This window comes from Oncorhynchus keta, chromosome 13 (assembly GCF_023373465.1).
Source record: "Oncorhynchus keta strain PuntledgeMale-10-30-2019 chromosome 13, Oket_V2, whole genome shotgun sequence".
In the NCBI taxonomy this organism is placed as follows: Eukaryota; Metazoa; Chordata; class Actinopteri; order Salmoniformes; family Salmonidae; genus Oncorhynchus; species Oncorhynchus keta.
In genome coordinates this window covers 29409500-29419087 of record NC_068433.1, presented here as the reverse complement: position 1 = coordinate 29419087, position 9588 = coordinate 29409500, and the positions used below count along the sequence as shown (strand labels likewise).

The 9588-nt window shown below is 41.0% G+C and overlaps 1 long non-coding RNA gene across 1 annotated transcript in view; it reads right to left on the bottom strand.

The window, feature by feature from the left end:
• Positions 1 to 1203: 1203 nt before the first annotated feature.
• The window catches only part of LOC118387992 (uncharacterized), a 60691-nt gene continuing 52306 nt past the window's right edge, over positions 1204 to 9588 (bottom strand). The window contains exons 2-5 of the long non-coding RNA XR_004826492.2: positions 7546 to 7567; positions 7368 to 7433; positions 6957 to 7018; positions 1204 to 6750 (exon numbers count right to left, since the gene is read on the bottom strand). This is a non-coding gene — a long non-coding RNA (uncharacterized LOC118387992). The remainder of the gene's footprint in view (positions 6751 to 6956; positions 7019 to 7367; positions 7434 to 7545; positions 7568 to 9588) is intronic.

The window sequence follows — 9588 nt, the reverse complement described above, 5'->3', positions numbered from 1 at the left end:
AAGAGTTCTCACCATTGCGGTTCGTATCAAACACATTGTTAGTTAAGGCAACCACGTTTTATACTAGGGTATTTTATTGTAAAACACATTTTATATAACCCTTTTTACAAAGCCAGTTGTCACAGAAAATGTAACTGAAGGAACATCACCAAAACAAAACATTTTAAACAAACCATTCCAGATGATTGCTGTTATCTGCCCACATCCATCCACCACCACTAGACTCTTGACAGACCACTCTATTGACTGATAAAATTGAGGTAAAACAAACACCAAGAAAACACTTTTCCGAAAAAATCCACCAGCACATATTTTCGAAGCATCTAAAAGGTTACAGCCAGGCCTTGAAGGTGACAGGCTGCATTCATGTTGTTGTGGTTCTGTTATTGGGAGGGAACGTTTGGTTTCTGTAGAAGTCTAGGTAAAGAGCGTGGGGTGGAGGTGATGGGGTATTTTAGAGATATCTTTGGTAAAGGCAGACTAAACGGTTATGAAGAGGGGTTGGCCAGAGGTTGGTCCATCTCCATACACAATGATGATAGCCTGGCAGACTGGCATGCGTGAGAGTTAGTGTGAATTGGAGAGCAACAGCTTTCAAAAATAGGATGCATGATAGACTGAATAACAAAGCCTCTACCTGTGTTCAGAGATGGATTCACTCAGAGCAGTTGAGTGGAGCCAAAGCTTTTCTCTCTCCTATTTAATCCTTTGAGAGCATCCTGTTGGGCTGTATCAACCTCAGGGCTCTCCAGAGGGTGGTGCAGTCAGCGAAACACATAATCGGGGCACACTGCCTGCCCTCCAAGATATCTACAGCACCCGGTATCACAGAATGGCCAAGAAGATCATCAAAGACCCAAGTCACCCGAGCCATGGCCTGTTCACCCCGCTAGAAGGAGAGACAGTACAGGTGCATCAAAAGAGGGACCAAGAGACTGATAAACATCTTCTATATACAGGCCATCAGACAGTTAATAACGGAACATTTTCTAAATCCCAATTGACCCCCTGCAATGGGGATAGAAGATTTTACGAGACTCCCGTTTCCCCGAATCAATGACTAAGACCGCATCGCTAAGGTTGGTTGAAGACTCTGTGCCACACCAAGCAGTACCTATCCTGTAACTCCCAGTAATGGATACCAAAAATAGTTAAATCACATTATCTGGTGTAACAATCTGTAGCTAATCTGTAGCTAAGATAACTGGTTATCAGCAGATGATGAATGAGGTGGTCGTGATGAAATTGCCATTCCAAAGAAACATACAGTAAGTTCTGGGAATACTTGTAAAGTTCTGGCAGGAGTATTATCATGATCAAACTGCCATTCAGCTCCTCATGAGTCATCTGCTTGAAATCATGAATATAGGTCTGCTACAATGACACACAGGCAAAGGAATTCTGTTTCTGTATCTACTGTAGAATCCAAGCCAGGAAGAAGCCCAGGCACCACGCAGTATTATCTGTAAGATTTGTGCCAAATTAAATAACATAAACACTAGTGTACACTAGTTTAACATGTGCACAGGCACAGAGATTATATTTACAACAGTATCTAGCCTAATAAAAAAAATATGGCATAACCCTCAACCTTTTCACAGTGACCAGACCGTACTATTGAGCCTAGGTAGTTGGGCAGATAGACATGGCTGTAGCTAGATACTATCAGGCATGCTTGTGCAAATATGTTTTATAGTTAAACCAGTGTCAGTTTGAGAGATTTACAACAGTAAATTATTTTATTATTGTTTCTCCTCAATATTTGCTAGTAAACATAGCTAGCTAGCTTACTGGATATGACAATACTTCTTATGACAATCTGTTTGGAATCCTATCTTGCATCATGCCTATAATTTTGTGAGATTGAAATGCATCCATCTCTTCTAGGTTTTAGTCATATATATGGCTACCAGTAGTTGTTTAGCTAGCTAGCTAGCTAAGATAGCAAATATAACAATTATTTGATTTCTCCACACTGCAATACAGCAGTATGTTAGTCAGAAATACACAATATGGGTTTCAGTTTCAGTAAATAAACTAAGGTTAGCTAGGTGGCTTGCAGGAAAAATGACTTAAGTTAGTTAGGCACAGTATTTGTCATCTGCCCTCATGGTGCTGGCATCGGCTGTAGCTGAGCTTCTAACGTTAGCTAAATCAAACTCTTTTTTTTCAAATCCTCTGCTATATTCCAGTTGAAACATGTATGGTTGAATGTCACCATGTAGGTAATAGATGCACCAACTTCGAGTTTGTGTTGATGAGAGGACTCACTTGAAGCCATTTTGTCTGGTCAGTTCTTAAAGTTTTGCCCAACAGATTGTTGTTAGTGTCCGCCTCCTTTAAAAAAAAGCCTGTCTTGGGGAGGGGTGGGAGCCAGAGCATGAAGCACTGTCCAACACAAGTTGTAGTCTTTCAGACAGTGGACAAAATGTGTCTGCTTCAGTGGAGGACAACTCATAATAACGGCTGGAACTGAGCAAAACTAATCCGACAATAGGAATATCGCTGAAAGACATCCAACGACGTCTATTGAACAAGAACAGATATATGTAGTCCCACAAAAACATATAGTGCAATCAGTATAACATTGAGCCTTCGCGAAATGCCACAAAGCAGGACTACATTCATTTTTAGATCTCCCCTGACCTGCCTTCCTCCTGGGAAATGTGTGAAACACATCTCACTGTCCTAGACACGCATAAGACATGATTTTGAATTATTAGGACCCCCATTAGCTGACACCAATGGAAAACTAGTCTTACTGGGGACCGACATATAATGAAAAATACATTGCAAACAAAATAATTAACATTTTACATAAACTTTAAAAAAGTTACATGTTGTGTGTGTGTGTGTATGATGAAAACAAGCCCAGATTCCCAGAGGGTGGAATTCCCTTTTCAAGCTTTCAAGATTCAACAGCAATTCAAGAGAAACTCTAATCTTGGGTGTCACGTCTACTCTCGCTCTCCCCCCTGGCGCTCGACGTCACAGGTATGTATACGCACCATTGGTCCTGGGATCCATCATTACGCACACCTGGCATCAATCATTACGCGCACCTGTACGTCATCATCAGACAAACCTGGACTCCATTACCTCACTTATTACCTCCCCTGTATCTGGCACACCATTAGGTTCTTTCCCCAGTCAGTATTGTTTATGCTTCATGTCTATACGCTACTCGTGTTTGATGTGCCGTTTATTATTAAACTCACCACTTGCTTTCTGACTCCCAGCATATACGTTAAATTGGGTCGCTACATTTTTTATTTAACTCCCTGTACACTCATTAGCAACACAGTAGGTCTGAGAGACAGATGTAATGAAATGCATTAGGAAACTGAAACATCACTGGCCCAGGAATAATTGCATGCATGCTAATTGTATATACTCTTCATTTCACCATTGTGTCTTTGAGGCGGAGTGTTAGTGTAGTATACTGGAGTGCGGCGCTAGAGCACTAAAGCCCCTTGTTCCCTCAGCAGTGATCTGTATTGTCCGAATTTAGCTTGCTAATGATCAGCTCACTGAGGAGTAACACCTCTGTTAATATGCAGAATGAATTAATGCATTGCATTTACGGAGGAGGTGAAAAGGAAACTTTTTGAAGTAGTGGAAGAATCTCAGTGGATTCAAGTGTTTTTACATATTAATTTAGAGGGGGAGATAAGATTGGTCTCATCCAAGTAGTAATTGTCATTTGATTAGGGCCTCCACAATTAAAGGAACGGGTGTAAACACAGTATCATCTTACATACAGTAAGATTATATCATGCTGTTTTGAATAAGGTAATGGCAATGTTTCTCGAGATGAAGAAAGCAAATACTAAACCCATTTTAGATACATTGCAATTTGTGTTTCCACATTCAGATAACAGCATATCAAATGTAAAATCAAACTGTATTGGTTATGTACACGTTTTAGCAGATGTTATAGCAGGTGCATGTTACTAGCTCCTAACAGTAGAGTAAAATGTCAAACATACAAAAATAAAAACAATGAACAAGAAATCAATAACAGCCCAAATACCACGGTTACAGTAATCCAAACTATTTGTATCTACAGCAGATGAATTTACAGAAGATATACAAGGAATGATATGTACAGCAGTAGATATATAGAATGAGCCATCAAGAATCCAATATATAAATAAATATGCAGTGTGTAATTAAAATGCAATGTACAGTAGTAGAAATATTAGAATGTGCCATCTCAATAATACAGTATAGAAATACACTGTACAAAACCCCATAGTGAAATGGATAGAATTGCAGGAAATATAATATTACACTGAGAGTACAAAACAGTAGGAACACAAATATTGAGTTGCACCACCTTTAGTCTTCAGAACAGTCTCAATTCGTCAAGGCATGGACTCTACAACATGTCGAAATGTTCCACAGGGATGCTGGCCCTATGTTGAATCCAATGCTTCCCACAGCTGTGTCAAGTTGGCTTGATACACATGGGAAACTGTTGAGCGTGAAAAACCCAGCAGTGTTGCAGTTCTTGACACACTCAAACAGGTGCGCCTGGCACCTACTACTATAACATGTTCAAAGGCACTTCAATCTTTTGTCTTGTCCATTCACGCTCTGAATGATACACATACACCATCCATGTCTCGTCTCATGGCTTAAAAATCATTCTTTAACCAGTCTTCTCCCCTTCATCTACACTGATTGAAGTAGATTTAACAAGTGACATAGGGATCATAGATTTCACCTGGATTTACCTGGTCAGTATATTGTGGAAAGAGCAGGTGTTCGTTTGTGAATGGTGTGTATAGATAGCATAGGTTGTTGGTGGAACCTTAGTTGGGGAGGACGGGCTCAAAGTAATGGCTGGAGTGGAATGGTTTCTATGTGTTTGGTGCCATTCCATTTGCTCCGATATGTGAATAGAAAAGGTGTGTACAGGAGTAGTTATATAGGATCAACTTTGACTAGAATACAGAATATACAAAGTGGTTAAAACAATATGTAAACATTATTAAAGTGACTAGTGTTCGAATAGGACAGCATTCTCTAAGGTGCAGGGTAAATAGTTCCTGGGTGGTAGCTGGCAAGTGACAGTGACAGAGGTTCAAGTCAGGGAACTGGGCTATTTAAAATAAGTACTTTTTTGCTCATCCAGCAATAAAGTCATGCAGCAATATGTACGCCGCCATCGTGTCTATTTCAGGTCTTCTCACTCGTTAATCGAGATAGGTCTATGTCATCATGACATACAGCACTTTGGGGTGGAAACCCCCCTGTCTTGATCAAATCTTTGGGTAAATCACATTATCTGAGGTAACAATCTGCAGCTACAGTTCTCTGCACTTGTGTGTCTCTAGACCTGAACAACACTGTTCAAACCTTTTTTATTGTAGGTTACTTTTACCATATAACATTCTTGTTGAATACCCACTTTTCTTGAGTTAGCATTTAGTGCACCCTCCCTTGTATTTTAGAATTTGACAAATTAACAAACATTATTTGGATATCAGAACATCTAGCACCTGCTTGATACTACAGAGCCCTGTGCAGCTTATATAGTGAGCACCATAATTCATTGGACAATGACAAATTTTATTTTTATTTTGGCTCTGTACTCTGTCATTGTATTCTTTCAAACTCAAAGTGCTAATGAGGGTGAAGTGCAGACTGTCAGCTTTAATTTGAGGGTATTTTCATACATATTGGATGAACCATTTAGATATGATAGCACCTTTTGTACATGGTCCCCCCCATTTTACGGTACTACAAGTATTTGTTGAACTGGCTTCACAGATGTGTTTCGTTAGGCAGGTGTATTCATTTGTGTCGTTAGTAAATGCAGGAGAGCTGTTGATGAATAGTATTGATTCTAGACTTTGCTATTGCTATATTTTAAATTGATATTTTCTAAACTGATCTGATTGGTCAAATACCAATTAGTGGGAAAAAAGTGGAAAAAAACATCAGAACACCTGTGTAAACACAGCCAGTCCTTTATCGGCTTTGGTACAGTGGAAATTGTGTTCGGGGGAATGGCCAGCTGGATAAGACTCTGCCGAAAGTGGTGTAGGGCTTCTTAACAACCAACTGTTTGGCCCTCTTGCAGAAGATTTGCTAGTACTGCACGTCTCATTTGTTGGTACTGCACGTGGTTGTAGTGGTAGCATTTTACACTTTTGTGGAAGGGACGTAGGGCCACACACCTTTGTTGGGAAAGGTATCAACCGAATGGGACCGGGTAGAGTCTTGTTTAGGAACAATGAGGGGACATTGGGAGCTGCTTTTGAGAGGAATGATCCATCAACAAAGTGAATGGGCTGGAGGGCTCAATAAGGTGTGCAAGGTCTTATGAAGACAGTTCCTACACAGTTTGAGTTGTTGTGTATGGAAATTGAGGTGCCATTTCTCCTCAATCACTCTCATACACAACTATATATTTACTGGCTAAGCACAACCAAAACCCCTTTCCTCATCTCAATGTACTGTCTGTAAACCTCCCACAGCCCATTGACTTTAACAGATCCTTCTTGTCAATAGTAGCCCTTTGCATAGGGAATTTATCTTTGTATTGTGTTTTGAGAATCTGCAGAGAAGAATGTAGTTATGTCATTACTGTTGTAGTCTTAATTTTATACCTTTCAGTATCCCTTGCTGGTTGTGCTCAATAACCGCAAGCCATGTCATCTCCCTCATACTTGTATACCCAAAATCCCCCCCGCATTTGGGGAATTTTTCAGCAGGGCACTGTCAATGACTCCAGGTAATCTGAGTTTTACAAAAAGAAAAGGTAAAAAGAGAAGAGGGGTAGACTAAATTGATTACATGGTCTGGAAGGTACTCTGTGGTCCTCAGGCTCTCTCTAACCACCTGAAACCCCATAACACAAACACTACCCAATTCATGTTTATACCATGCTTACTGTAAATTGAGCTGTCTTAGCTGTCAGCTTGTAAATATTTTGGCCAACTTACCTTCACCTTGTTCAGAGCTAGGGATTGGAAGCGCATGATGGTGGAATCAGATTCTGTACCACCTACAACAACATACAGAACAATACACAACTGAATCACCACATGAATTGATTTGAGCTCCATTAGATTGGCAAGCTAGGCATACCTATTACGGACATTTCAATATAGCAAAGTAGCGTCACTAAATTGGCAGCAGGATTGCTACCCAGCTGAGACTGGCTGAGAACCAACTAACCAACCATAGACGATTTATACACATTCATCATTGCTGCCAGCATACAAAACATACAAACAGAGTGAGTTAGTTACAGCAACACATATATTTTTGGTTCTATACAGGACTGTAACATTAGCTAGCTAAATTACCCAGCGAGTCCAACTAGGCTAGCAAGCTAGCTAACGTTAGGTTACCTCTGATTGAGAATCTTCCGTTTCGTTGTGAAGGAAAAAAATCGATGGTGTCGCCTCACTTCTCAGCTGTTGTCAAAATGGATTCCATATCAGTTCAGCCTGAAAATCAATCTGATAATCTTCTTCTTCTTTGTTATAATGGCATTTGCAACAATTATATGTGCATCCCGCTACTTACTGTATAGGTGGACAATAAACATCTGAAAAAAAAAAATGGGGGGAAAAAGGAAAAAAAATACAAAATACATGTCATACATATCAAGTAACAAAATGTTAAACTACAGTGGCAAGAAAAAGTATGTCAACCCTTTGTATTTACATGGATTTCTGCATACATTGGTCATACAATTTGATCTGACCTTCATCTAAGTCACAACAATAGACAAACACAGTGTGCTTAAACTAATAACACACAAATTATTGTATTTTTCTTATCTATATTGAATAGCAGTAAAATAACAGTAGCGAGGCTATATACAGGGGTTACCGGTACAGAGTCAATGTGCGGGGGCACCGGTTAGTCGAGGTAATTGAGGTAATATGTACATGTAGGTACAGTGGAGTTGAAGTGACTGTGCATAGATAATAAACAGAGTGTAGCAGCAGCAGGGGGGGGGGGGGGGATGCAAATAGTCTGGGTAGCCATTTGATTAGCTGTTCAGGAGTCTTATGGCTTGGGGGTAGAAGCTGTTAAGAAGCCTTTTGTACCTAGACTTGGCTCTCAGGTACCGCTTGCCTTGCGATAGCAGAGAGAACAGTCTATGAGTAGGGTGGCTGGAGGTATGTTAGGGCCTTCCTCTGACACCGCATGGTACAGAAGTCCTGGATGGCAGGAAGCTTGGCCCCAGTGATGTACTGGGCCGTACCCACTACCCTTTGTAGTGCCTTATGATCAGATGCCGAGCAGTTGCTGTACCTGGGATTGATGCAACCAGTCAAGATGCTCTCAATGGTGCCTCTGTAGAACATTTTGAGAATCTGAGAACACATGCCAAATCTTTTCAATCTCCCGAGAGGAATATGCTTTGTCACGCCCTCTTCACGACTGTCTTGGTGTGTTTGGACAATGATAGTTTGTTGGTGATGTGCACACCAAGGAACTTGAAGCTCCCAACCTGCTCCACTGCAGCCCCATCGATGAGAATGGGGGCGTCCTCCTTATTCTGTAATCCACAATCATCTCCTTTGTCTTGATCACGTTGAGGGACAGGTTGTTATCCTGGCACCACATGGCCAGGTCTCTGACCTTCTCCCTATAGGCTGTCTCATCGTTGTCAGTGATCAGGCCTACCACTGTTGTGTCATCGGCAAACATAATGATGGTGTTGAAGTCATGCCTGGCCATGCAGTATTGCGTGAACATGGTGTACAGGAGGGGACTGAGCACACACGCTTGAGGGGCCCCAGTGATGAGGATCAGCGTAGCGGATGTGTTACCTGCCCTTTCCACCTGGGGGCGGCCCATCAGGAAGTCCACGATCCAGTTGCAGAGGGATGTGTTTATTCCCAGGGTCCTTACCTTAGTGCTGAGCTTTGAGGGCATTGGTGTTGAACGCTGAGCTGTAGTCAATGAATAGCATTCTCACATAGGTGTTCCTTTTATCCAGGTGGGAAAGGGCAGTGTGGAGTGCAATAAAGATTGCATCATCTGTGGATATGTTTGGGCGGTATGCAAATTGGAGTGGGTCTAGGGTGTTTCTGGGATAATGGTGTTGATGTGAGCCATGATCAGCCTTTCAAAGCACGTCATGGCTACAGACGTCAGTGCTACTGGTTGGAAGTAATTTAGGCTGGTTACCTTAGTTTTCTTGGGCACAGGAACACTAAGGTAACGTTGTTAAATGTTAATATAGTAATGACTATATGTTTTGGCAGAGCCAGGGTGAAATTCCCCTTGAAGACAATTTCAAGTTAGTACAGTATTTTTGTCATCATTTGTTATGAAGACTTGCTCCTTGAAATTATAATGGTCCACTACAGCAATGTATCATACGCCGAGCCAGATCTATCCAAGGCCACACTGAGGCACTGAAATCAGTAGTTGAAATCAATGGTAATATACTGATGCTTGATTACAATGTAAGAGTTTCTCAAAGCCTTCATTCCATAGTGACAAAAGGTTTAGATGTCCACATTAAACTTTTAGAAAGTTACGTTGTTAAGCAGATGCGTTGTCCAATACTGTTACTAGGTTATTTGAGAGCCTAATGTAAAATGCATG